Source organism: Hippopotamus amphibius, chromosome 3 (genome assembly GCF_030028045.1).
Source record: "Hippopotamus amphibius kiboko isolate mHipAmp2 chromosome 3, mHipAmp2.hap2, whole genome shotgun sequence".
Lineage (NCBI taxonomy): Eukaryota > Metazoa > Chordata > Mammalia > Artiodactyla > Hippopotamidae > Hippopotamus > Hippopotamus amphibius.
Window position 1 is genome coordinate 3,609,103 of NC_080188.1, and position 13,492 is coordinate 3,622,594.

The following is a 13,492-nucleotide window of genomic DNA, read 5'->3' on the forward strand; positions in this document are numbered from 1 at the left end:
TTTGCATCTCCTAATTGGTATGTCATTTCATACTTACATGCTAGTACCAAATCTGAAGTTTTGAGCCATTCTTATATCTTCCTTCCTTATTAAGTTGTTTATGCTGTGGAATGTTTGAGTCTATAATTAAATTATTGTCTCTAACAAATTAACCATATCCATGCATACATTAACATATCATTATAAGTGTGGGAAAACATAGATGTATGCCATAGAACATCCAACTGAACAGTGCTGCATAGATCTGGGCTTGCTTTTCTGGTAACTGGACTCAATTCTGGGGGTTGGAGGAGGCAGAAAACATAATTTCAGGACAAAGTGACAACTTACCCTTTTCTGAAATAAGGTGAAGATATGATAGCTGGAAATATTTTTGAGCAAATATCTAATCTCCCATCTTTTCTCACTATGGGAAAAATACACTTTCCTTAACATTTCTTTTTTTTTTTTTTTAACAGTGTATTTCTTTATTGAGGGGTGTGGTTAGGAGGGAAGACACCATGGTGAGGAATGAATCAACTGAAGTAACACAAGTATAGGAAGCAGTGAAATAGTGATACACAAAATGGATAACTGTTTTCTTAGAGGATTCGACTTATGGAAGAAAAACTCTAACTGGTGTTGCAAAAACAACTGTATGAATTAGAAATTGGTTTCAGTAACATTAGTAGAGAATATGTTCTAGAAAGTGGAGGTAACTGGATGTAAAATCCTGGCAGCAATTTAATAGAACAGTCCCAGATGGCTAGGCTGAGGCCAATACCTAAGGAGGACGAAAGCCTTGTCTGTGGGGGATTTTGGATGATACCTGGAGAAATATTACACTGTGCATAAACCATATTGAATTGTTTTCACAAGTGCTGTAAAGTTTCATATAGTAAAAGGTTTTTCTACATGTACTTCAACTTCACAGCAAGAGTGGCACAGAATACCTAAACACAGAAGAGAGCATTTATACAAGATATCTAACTGCTTAATATAATAATGCATACAATTCAAAATAATTACACTATCATTACATCTAGGGCTTTCTGCAACTACAAGGTGGTGGTTATGGAGAGCATGGCCCTTGGTATCAATATCTAAAAAGCAGCCACCACCTTCTTCTACGTGGTTCTCTTTTGGTGTTTTTTCTTCATTTTTATTAATCAGTTCTGCTGCTGTTGCTGCTTCTTAGCAAAACTGGTAAAAACAAAATTGCACATTCTGATCAGGTCAGTTGTGGAAGTCTTCAAGCCAGGAAAACTTGTGTCCACCCTGCTTGTAAATCAGAGTTTAAATGTCACAAAGCACTTTCTTCGCCCCAGAAGATTGAAGGTTTTAAACATCTTGATTGCCAGAGCGCTATGTTCAATGACTACAATTTTGTTTTTACCAGTTTTGCTAAGATCCTGGTATCAGGTCAGGAATTCCACTCTCACAAGTGACATCATTTGCAGTAACACCATCTTTCATGTAGACCTGGTCCATAACTGCTGGGTCAAGCTCACTCATCAGAATTTCCAGGGTTTGATCTGGCTGAGTATCCAACTCCCTGGGAAATCCAAAGTATACACGTACCAACAATCAGAATTCATGCGTCCCATACAGTATGCCGCTCCATTTGGGAAAACTGCATTAAGAAACTCTATTTGTTCCTGGAAATTTCGGTGTGAGTACCCTTGGTGAGAAAGCTTCATGAAATTCTTACGAGAATAAAAGAAGCTTTGAATTGAGTCAAACCCACTGTAATCCCTAGCAAGTTTCAACAAGGGAACCAGAGCTCTCAGCAAGAGGGTGGTACCACATGTCTTCAAAAGGAAACCTCTTTTGGAGACAAACATGCTCCTCTCACTGAGTACACAAGCTTCCTGCTTGTTTTTGTCACACTTATGATTGAACATTGCACATCCTTCAAAAGTACGTCCCACTCAGATCTTGGGATGGTGCAAAGATCCCTAAATTAAATCTCTTCTCCCACCGCTGCTGCCGCTGCGGATTGTTCCAGTGGTTACTGAAGTTCAGGTTCCTTTTTTTGCTATAATTTTATATTAACTTTTTTAAAAAAGGATTAATAAAAATTTCCCAGCTTTTTTTTTTTTTTTTTTGAGTGAAAGCTGAACATGAGTCTGTTGGAAATAGAGGCAGATATAGCTCAGTCTCTCGTAGCCGCTGTTTCCCCATTAGAGAGAGTAGAGCGAGCACTAGCTAATGTTGCCGGCCATCTCCTTAACATTTCTTAACGTTGGGCTTGGCCATGTGTCTTGCTTTGGCCAACAGAACTCTAGTGAATGTGATGTGACAAGAGTCCTTAAATACATTTGAGGTTTGGCTTGCCTCTCGTGCTCTGGTGACCCACTATGATAAAACCAAACCCCTTCAAACGGCACACTAGGACACATAAATACGGAGCAGAACTGACAAAGCCTGCTGATCAGCTGAGCCGGCCCGCTGAACCCGCTCTTGATCCACTGAACCAGAGTCACCTGCAGACCTGTGAGTCTGGAGATAAACACGTGCTGCTGCAAGCCTACTGAGTCTGGAATGGTTTATTACACAGCATTGCTCTAGGAATAGCTGACTAATAGAAAAGAGACAGGGAGGGAAAAAATCTAGAGATACAGATTGTTATTTAAATCTGATTCAGTTAAATATATACATATTTATATTCTCTCTCTCTCTATATATATATACACACACACACACACACACACACACACACACACACACATATTGCACGTCTATGTGTATGTGAGTGTTTTCTTAACAATGTATCACACTTACAAAAGTACTCTCTTTGGTAGATAATTTTATGCTAAAATTTATATTTAAAGAAGTCCTTATATAATAATATTGCTCACAGTGAAATCTAACATCAGTGCAGCTGAAAGTGTTATTTTTCCTTGTCAGACTATCAGCCACTGTAGCCTCCTGCCTATTCACACTTTTAAAGGGATCTTATAACTCTATAAGCATAGGCATGTGCAGAAAATTGCCTTTTCAGAAGGCTATAACCTTCTAAATATTCCATATATATTACATATAATTTTGTGAGATGTTTGATTTTTTAAAAATAAGAGAAAAATACTTGCAAATTACATCAATGTAACAATTGTTCCCCTTGAATCAAAATAACATCAAAAGAAAAATGAATACTGGGGAAGAAAGAACACTTCAAAAGTACTGCTGAAATAAATTTAAATGGATGGGAAAGACTTCTTTTACTTCAACAGTTGTAAAAGCACATCATTGTCTATAAAGACGTCTGACCATAAGATTTCCTACTCACTATGAAATCAAAAACAGTATGTGGCAACACTATATAACCCAAGTGAATAATCAATATGTAAAGTGCTGAAAATGTATACATCCTTACAAACTTCTGCACCTAAACCAACTTGGATGGTTTCAAATTGCTGAAATTATTATAACCAATTGCTAGAGCAGAATAAGCAGAATACTCAGTTGGCAATGAGTAAGGGACTATCTTACATGCAGTCCTTCACCAGTAGGGACAGCACATATGCACCAACATGTGGCTGAAACTAGGAAACCCTCTCCCATTTATAAAATTATTATTTAGGCACCATTGTTTTTCTTTTTAAACTTAATGTTAATTCATGGTCTGATTCAAATTGTTGTGTTTTGCAATCTAGAGTAGGGCTTCACAACCTCAGCACTGTGGCCATTTTGAGCTGGATAATTCTTTGTTGTGGATAATTCTGCTCGTTATAAGATGTTCAGCACCATCCCTGGCTTCTACGTATTAGATGCCAGAAGCACCCTCTAACCTGGAGCTGTGACAACCCAAGACGTCTCCATACGTGGCCAAGTGTCCCCTGGGGACAAAGTCACCCCAAGATGAAAACCAATGATCTAGAGAAATGTAATGCAATATGGTCTTTCTTCCAATCCCAGATGCTAATCACAAGCACCAAAACAGCTACAATTTTATGATGTTTACTCTCTGCCAGACACAGGGTAAAGTAATTCATTTTACTCCTCATAAAAGCGAAGTTCCTTATATATTATTATTACCTCCATATTATTGATGAGAAACGGAAGCATAAAGAAGTTTAGTGACTTGCTCAGGCAGTAAGGGAGCCTGGGTTTGAACACAGGAATTTCTCCCTTTAAATGAAATGGGTTTCAGGACATCAGGAGTCCAGCAAGACCTTGGGCTCATAAACAGTGTCCCCTTGGAGCTATCTTTGCTCCTCTATTATATCTGGGAGCTGAGCGAGATGACCTCAGAGGATCTGTGGTTCCCTAAATTATAGGCAGATCTATTTGGCTGGATTTATTTCAATAAAAGCAAGCTAACCACACATTAGATAATGTCCAGCTACAGCAGCTCACTTCCTAATGGCAGCCATCCATCTTCATTGATTGAAATTCACAGTATTTTAGTGCGTACATTTCCTTAAACCTGTCACTATGAGAAAACTCTGCAGGGAGGAGAGACAGCTCACAAAACAGTCCTGCAAATTTCTTCATGAATCTCTTTACAAGGTCTTCAAGGTCACAGCCAATCAGAGACATGGTTGGAGAGACTACACAGAAGTTCTCCCTGCCTGCATAGCCAATGGCAGAAAGGAGTTAACTGCGAGCCAGATGGAAGTGAAGACGAACCTTTGAAATAAGTGCCAGAAAATGTGATCCGTCTGAGAGTGTTACTTAAATTAGTAATGAACACTGGAAGAAGCCAGTTTCCTCACCTGAGATGACTCCTGTAAATCCCATTCTCAAAGCAAAGGAAGACTCTGTGCGTGAGAATGTGCTACATTCCATTCTTACAACCTCCCTGAAAGCTTGTCTTCACTAGCTGTCCTGTCTCGAACCCCTCTTCTCCCTCAATGAACCGATTCAGCTGTTGTTAAAACAAACCACTTTTAAATCCCCATTTTCTATGGCTGAGCAAGGGCAGATGCACAAACCCTAACGAGCGAGCATGGACACAGCGTGACGAGGCATCTGTCATGGGGGCTCCTAGCAGAACACGTGGTGAGTGTCCCTCAGCAGAGCTCACATCTTCCCTGTAAAGGAGAGTCCTCGCCACATGACGTTAACTGAAGCAAGTCAGACAGAGATAACTACTGTATGTACCACCTACATGTGGACTACAAAAAATACAACAAACTAGCGAGCAACACAAAAACAGAAGCAGACTCACAGATACAGAGAGCTATCTAGTGGTGACCAGTGGGGAGAAGGATGAGGGAGAGGCAGCATAGGGGTAGGATGTGCAGACTATTATGTACAAAATAAGCTTCAAGGATATGTTGTACAGCATAGGGAATATACCCAACATTATATAATAACTATACATGGAATATAATCTTGAAAATTGTGAATCACTATCTTGCACACCTGTAACATATCATATTGTACACTAACTACACATCCATAAAAAAAAATTTAAATTAAAAAAAAACAAAAAACAAAAAACAAAACTACTTTTCGGTTACAGTTACTGCTCATTTCACACAATTCCTTAAAGCCCATCACCACATCATTCCCTGATGGGTCAAAATTCTTCACCACTTAACCTCCCTCCCCAAAGACATGACGGCAGGCATGTATTCTTACAAATTCCAATGGAAAAATAAAGATGTATGTGGTTATCTACATGATAAATGACCTCTGGCATAATGGAGAGTCCAGGAGAACAATGCCCTGCATTTATTTTTTGATTGTGATTTCTGACAGAGAAATTTTGTGAAAGTACACCATAAACAAAATTTTTAAAAAGAAAATACAGTTCTCAGTCTTTCTGAGCCAGAAAGCCACAGTTCTATGTCTAGTACCAAAGACTCTGCCCTCTACTCCCTTCCATAGCCAGCTGCATTAGCACAATTTAAAATGCAACAGGATCCTATTGTATAGCAGAGAGAACTATATTCAATATCCTGTAACAAGCCATAATGGAAATAAAATGAAAAAGAATATATATATATATATATATATATATATATGTATAACTGAATCACTTTGCTGTGCACCAGAAACCAACACAACATTGTAAATCAATTACACTGCAATAAAGAAATTTGTTAAAAATAAAATTAAAATGCTTTAGAGGGTCACTTACGGTCACTCACTGCATATTCAGATAGTTTTATAACTCACTTACATACTTGTAAATGTTAAGAAACAGAAATAATACAAACAAAAAACCACAGAAAACATGAGCCATTGTTTTTATCGTGTATATGATATATACAAATAAATGTATTTATGAGTAAATTCCCTTGTATAAAAATGTATCCTTTAATTGTTATACAAAACTGGAAAATGCTTTTTTACTTCACTTCAAACTCTGAAAATTTTTCATAAGGGCATGATTATATTTGGAAAACATATAAACACACTTGGCTTATTCAAGGCAAAGGCAGATGATAGAACTCTTTGGTTCTTCCAGCTTTTAATGATAAACCTTCCCTATGAATAATTATAATTTCTACCTGTACCAAATCCATAGCCAATCTCACACTGCCTTGCCATTATGATACTAAGAACTTTCCATACTGAATTATTAAATGATCTTTGGAGTTGGCTACAGTTCATAGAAATGTGACAGTCCAATGTGTCTTAGTGCTGTGAACTGTTACCAAAAGACTAAGCATCCTTGACAGCCGATAAAAAATTAATTATTATTTCAATGGAAAGGATAAAATTCTGCCAAAAGCTGTTAATTGTGGAGCTTTTAGAGTTCTCAATTTCTCTCTCAGAGAGGACACAACAGTAGGCTATTTCATGAAGATTAAATAGCATATACAAGATATCTAGCTTTGCCTGGCATACCCTGGGTCTTTATATCTTAGTTCCTTTAACTGGCCCTAGAATTTTTCATCTTCCTTCCTCCCTAAATGGCAATTCACCTTTGAAGAACAGAGGTAGCTGTCAAAATGGAGAATGGAAGAAATACTGGATTGTGAGAAAAGATATCAGTTAGGAGATACTTAAATACAGTTAGAGTATTCAGATACTCCAGGCAAGTTCAAATGGCTTAAGTCTGTCCAGTTCTAGATGTTCATTGGGTTATTGCATAGATTGAGGAAGATAAGGGAGGGCTTTTTAAAAGCTTATTTGTTGCAAAATATAGTCATTCTTATTTTTACAACTAGTAAGTATGGAATTCATGTGGTAAAGTTATATTATTGAATCGTGTGATTAGGAAAAGGTCAATTGAATACTTAGTTTCCAAAATTACATTCACTTGAAGAAAAACAAGCTTCTAATCTTACCATATACTGATAATTCCTTCAAACCACAAACACAAGATCCTGCAAAGTGCAGACTAAATTAATTCAATTAGCTATTATTACTGGATACAAAAGAAATACAGGTAAAAGATTAATTTGCAAAAAATAAATACTAATAAAAGACATTAGTCTTTTTCCTTTGAAGTCAACTTACTGGATTGAGGTCATTTACCAATCTTGCATTAAAGAAGCTATTTTAAGCATCTGAAACTTGATCACTCCAAGACTGAATAAATCCTGTGCAGAGATCACTTTGCTATTTTCTTTTATTATTACAAAGTTATAAGAGATCCCTACCTATGGAATATTTCTTGCCCATACCCTGATCAGATATAACTGTGGAGTTTGAAAGTCTCTAGGACTGTGAATACTTTTATTTTTCAAAGGGGGAGAGGTTGAGGAGGATTGGAGGACAGAGTGTTATCTCTGCCGCAGTAAAGCCTATTTTTCAAATATCTTGTTTTTTAGGCTTCTCTTGGCAAACTGACCTTTCCTTAGAGTAGCCTATCTTGCTGTGGAGCTCTATTCCTGGGCCTCCTGGGGTTCACAAAGCTATGAAGAAGCAGACTCAGAAAATAACGGGGATGTGGGAACAAAGTAAACAATCAAAATAAAGTTCCTGCGAAGTTAGACTAGGACGTTGAAGAACCTCTGAAATGCCAAAGGTGGCTTTTCAGCTTCCTAGCTCACATCCCAGTCAGCTCTCCTGAGAAAAGAAAGCAGCGAGGAGCTCAGCCTCCTGGGGAATAAGCACTAGGTGGTGACTGACGGGAAAAAATAAAATTTTCTTCCAAGGGCAGAGAGCACTGATGAAAAGAGCGATCAATGCAGCATAGCTGTAGGACTGTAGGAAACAACCACTGGAAGCTTAAAATGGGGCATAAAAGAGTTGAAATAACTTGATGTGAGCACAGGTGTGTGTCGTCCGAAAGTCATTTACTGTGGAAAGATCAGGAACTTGAATCAACCATAGTAACTTCAAAGTGCCATCCATCCCTGTCCAGCTTTGTGCTCATCTCCACTAGCATATCTGTAAATGGAAGCCGACAACAGCAGCCAACAACCTGCAGGAGTGTGGAGAGGACTGAATGAGATAATGTGCATGAAAATACCTATGGTAACGTTTGCATATCTTACACCTTCACGGAAGTTTGTTTCCTTTTCCTAGGACGAATGCCAGTGCTAGAAGACACAGCTCTACATGGAACACAGATGGGGCCGGAGGCTTCACAGAGGCAGGTGTCCCACCTGAGATCCCTATTCCGTTTGAGGAAGCACCTTAGCAGCTATGTGATCATAGGGCATGCTATTGAGGTTTTTCTGAGCTTCAATTTAGTCAGACATAACATGGGATCATAATAATTCACCATCTCATGTGGTTGTTACAAGCACTGATGTAGGAAATGAAAGCAAATTTCCTTGTGTCTTAATATTAGCCTTTGTTATTATTACTGTCATTGTTAGTATAGGACAAGAGCGTCAAAAGCTCTACCTTCTCCCTTTCTCTTCTCTTATAAAGATCCTTGTCATTGGATTTAGGGCCCACCCTAATCCATGATGATTTTATCCTAAAATCCTAACCTCAATTATATCTGCAAAGACTCTTTTTCCAAATAAGGTTAATTTATAGGTTCCCCAGTGTCAGGAGATGGTCATATCATTGGCGGAACCCCAATTCAATCCAAATTGTGAAGAATATAAATTGACACATTCTGTAATGCCGAGCAGTGATGGTGCTCTAAAGAACAAGGGTTAAGGATGAGTGGGGGATGATCTCAGGAGAAAGCAATGAGTAAAGGCCTTCCGAAGGGGATAGCTGAGCCAAGAACTACATGACACCATGAAAGAGTAAGATATGCAAATAAATGGGGGACATATGTCCTAGGCAGAGTGAGCAGTGAATGCAAAGGGACAAAGGAAAACCAAGAAAGTTCCGGTGCTGGAAGCACAGCAAGGGAGCACGCCAGTAGGGAAAGAGATGAGGGGGTGCTTATGAATTCATCCCCCCCCCCCCAATTCATATGTTGACATCCTAATCCCCAAAGTGCTGATATTGGGAGGAGGGCTTTGGGGAGGTCATGCGTTCATGAGGGTGGAGGCCCCGGGAATGAGATCAGTGCCCTTACAAGAAGAGACACGAGAGAGTCTCCTTCTTGTCTCTGCCCTCCGCCATGAGCGGACACAGGAGAAGACTCTCACCAGAGCCTGGCCGTGCTGGCGCCCCGACCTTAGACCTCTGGCCCCGAGAACTGTGAGAAGTAACTTCCAGTTGTGGATAAGCCACCGGCCTCTGGTTATTTTGCTACAGCAGCCTGAACTAAAGAGCATACAGGTCACGAGGAGGAGTTGGCATTTTATCCCACGTTTGATGGGGCGGCTGAAAGCAGCAGAGTTGTCTTCTTCTTTCAAGCAGGCATTCTATTTTAAGCCAAACCCTACACATAGGCCTAAACATTTAAATATTATGTTCTCAAATAATTAGCTCTAATAAGACAGTACTCTGAGAGCAATCCTTTGCCAATGTTAAAACGACATTCGAGATTCCCTACCATTTCTTTTCATCATCTTGTGCTTCACTGGACGTGTCATGCATCTGCATAAAGATTCCTTCTGCCTGCCTGCCCCTGGCCTGTGTGCCTCCTCCCTCTTCCTGGGTTGGTCAGAGGCCTCTCACCCTCCCCCCAGACTTCAGGGCACCTATTCCCTGAGCACTTCCTTCACTGCACTGTCACTGTCTGTTTACAAGCCTGCCTCCCCCACGGGACTATGCAATTCTTTACGGTCATGTGGATGTCTTCCTCATCTTTAGAGTCTCCGAAACTAGCACATTGCACAATGGGTGCCTAATAAATGCCTGTTAAATGTGCGAATGAATCTCGGTCTTATTTAATTCGATTTTGCCTGGGTTTATTTATTCCATCCCATCATTTAATTAATCATAGACTCCCTTTTGGTGTTTCATGAATTTGTACAGGGTTAGTGCCAGGACACAATCTAAACATTTTTTTCTAACAGTTCATTAAAATTGCTCTCATTAAAATAGCCTATTGTTCTTGAATTGAAAATGCCTCAAAAAGCTGATGCATGGTAGGCTGTTTCCCCTACATTAAGTTTGAGATAACAGGCAAAGAAAACTGCATTCACCCACCAAATCCCTGCAACAGAGCAGCCAAATCTGTGATTCAGGGAACTGCTTCATTCCACCCCTATTGTATACTGAACTCACTGAGCTGTATTGTATTTTAAGGCACCTAAGTTCTGAAAAACCAATAAAATCTGTGAACCATACATGCATCCCTCCCCCACCCCCCACACATACACATATACAAACAGTGAAAAGAGTCTGCTCCCTTCAATTACTCCAGCAGAAATGGACCCACCAGCCATGACCTTCAGTGATACTTCAAGGCAATGGGGTCTTTGGAGACACTCAATTTTTTGATGAGTCAAAGTCTCCTAATGAGAATTCATTCATTTTCTCTATTGAAAACTCCAAAGTGAGTATGTGCAGTTGGGTTAAAGCATGAGAGCTACAGAAATAAGAACACAGAACAGAAACCGATGCATCTTACAGATGGAAGAGACACCTGAACCATTTTAGACAACATCTCTTCTCACATATTGGCGGGAATAAGAAATATTCCAGATGAACTTCCCTTTTATGTTTGAAAAATATCTTCCTTTAAGTAAATATTGAATGTATCCAATTAGCCTGAGCATCTAAACAGAGAGGCCAGCATTATACATCTGGGCAAAAATAGAATCACTGTGACCGATGTCCCTTGTTATTTCCACGGTTGTCAGAGTTCATATCTCAAGTCCAGATCCAGGTCTAGTTAGCCATTCTATCACAGTCTGGAAGCATGCTGGCCCAGGTGTGTCTGTGGACACAGCTGTATGCTGTGAAAAACGCATGCTCAGTTAACTGTGGAATGATTTCAGATCTCAAATGTTGCACGGAGAGTGTCTTTTGGTTTGTTGCATCACAATATACTATTGAGATAAATGAATTTTGCTCAAAACATTTGTAAAGCCAACAGTTTTTTGTTTTTGTTTTTACAGGGACAAAAAACATGTTTAAAAACGAATTTTGAGAACATTGAGGAATGTTCATAGATTAATGGCTTTCGAGTTGGAGAGCCTTCGGGGATGATTCTAATGATGCTGATATGATGGCAATTCTTTTTTTACGTGGTTTTTTTCATTGTATGAAGTATTTTCTCAACAAGTACACGGTTCACCAATCACTATACCCAATTTAGAGATTAGGACCATCTAGTCTAGAGGAGTTAAATAATTTGCCCCAGTTCTCACAGTTGATTCGTGTCGGAGATAGGGGACAAACTCAAGTCTTTTATCTCCTGGTTTACATAGGAATAAAGAGTCAAACCTCCTGGGAAGGGTTACCCTTCTCAAGGATGGGATGGTGTGTTTTCTTTCTTTCAGATGATTTCAGAAATGGTTGCCATTACTGATTTCGCAAACTGCCAGTTACCTTGAAGTAACCCTACAGGACAGTTTATTGCAAAGGGTCTTTTGTGGAACACTAATTCCAAAATATATCAGTAGACACTACTGAAAACAATATTAAAAAGCTGTCAAGGAAAACTCTGGGTTAAGCTATGCGAAACATATTTCTTTACAGCAGCACTTACCACCACCTTCAATACAAACATGTGCATCACATACCTTCTGGTAGTGGGTAGAGTACACAGCACTGCCTAAATATGTTTGACCACATGACTTCTTTATTATTTTTCCCCTAGATAAATATTTAGGAATGCTCTACTGATGAAAAATGCAGTGCCTATAGTAACAGACCTTCCTAGATTTAATATACACCACAGAAAAGGCACACAAGGTACATTATACTGTGACAACACTAATATAATTACCTTGGCTAGTTTCACCATGGATCTTATCAGAATTGCATTATTTCACAATCATAAAGATGGCAAGAAAGATGAGAAGAGTAAAATACAATATTAGGAAAAAATAGAAATAAAAATAAAAATTTTCACAATATATACTTATTAATATGGTTATAGAAAAATGTCCTGTGTAAAGATAACATTTACGACCCCAGTGATATTTCATTGGTGATTTTATGTTCCACTTTAAGCTCCCTGACTATCAACATTTTGCATCTTAAAATCAGAAAACTGGAGAGAACAACGTGTCCTGGTGACATGGGGTGGAGAGCACTCAGGTCCCAGGAGTGCGACGCGCCGGCCCACCGCAGGGCTTGGTGGGGGGACGTCCTTGAGATGATGGCACGTCCTAGTTTCCAGTTTTGAGTCCAAAGTCAAAGGGTTTATGAATAACTTAAAACTAACAAATTTAGGCCACAATGAATTCACTTTCCTTCCTGGGTTTTGTAACTACAGGAAAAACAAGGGGTCGGGGAAATGAGTCAAGGTGGTCAAAAGGTACAAATGTGCAGTCAGGAATTCTGCAGATGTAATGTAGAGCATGGTATAGTCAACCATGCTGTATCACATATCAGTTGCTAAGGTACAAATCTCAAAAGTCCTCAGCACAAGCAAAAAAGAACTTTGTAACTATGTGAGTGAAGAATGTAAACTAGCTTGGTAATCATTCTGCATTATATACATGTATTGAATCATTATGATGTACACCTTAAACTTATACAATATATGTCAATTACATATCAATAAAACTAGTAAAAAAAGAAGAAAAAAAAAAAAAAAAAAAAAAACAAGGTACCAAGGAAGGAATGGGAATTCTTCTACCACGGGTCGTCAGGTGCTGGACCAGCAATGGACATGGGCACATGTGACTTACGGATACGGAGAAAGGGGAAAGAGTGTGAATGCCAATGCTGAAGTTCCCGGCTGAGACTCGGAATAGAAGCTATTGTGAAGGAGAGGTGCTTCTGATGCTTTCTGATTTTAAAAGTAACGAGAGAGGTGTGCTGCGGCCAGAAGTGTCTGTGGCCAGAAACTTTCCATGCACCAGAGTGCGCTGCATCCAAGAGCTGTGCTACAGGTCAGCTTTATTTTAGATATTTGCAGTCATTGTGGCTTAAATGAGAAGCAGCCTGTGTTTTTCAGGATATAAATTTAGCAAAGTAATATAAACCATACATTGCTAGCCTCTAATAAGGGCTAGCCTTGAATAAGGGAGTGCTGCCTTATTGAGGGACATTAAAAAAGAAGTATCTAGGTACAAAAACTAAGGACATCAACACCATCTACTTAGATACCACAACCAAAAGTGATCATTAA

General features: G+C 39.1%; 1 pseudogene; it reads right to left on the reverse strand.

The window, feature by feature from the left end:
* Nucleotides 1-1,383: 1,383 nt before the first annotated feature.
* LOC130848056 (S-adenosylmethionine decarboxylase proenzyme 1-like) overlaps nt 1,384-13,492 on the reverse strand; it is a 35,732-nt pseudogene continuing 23,623 nt past the window's right edge.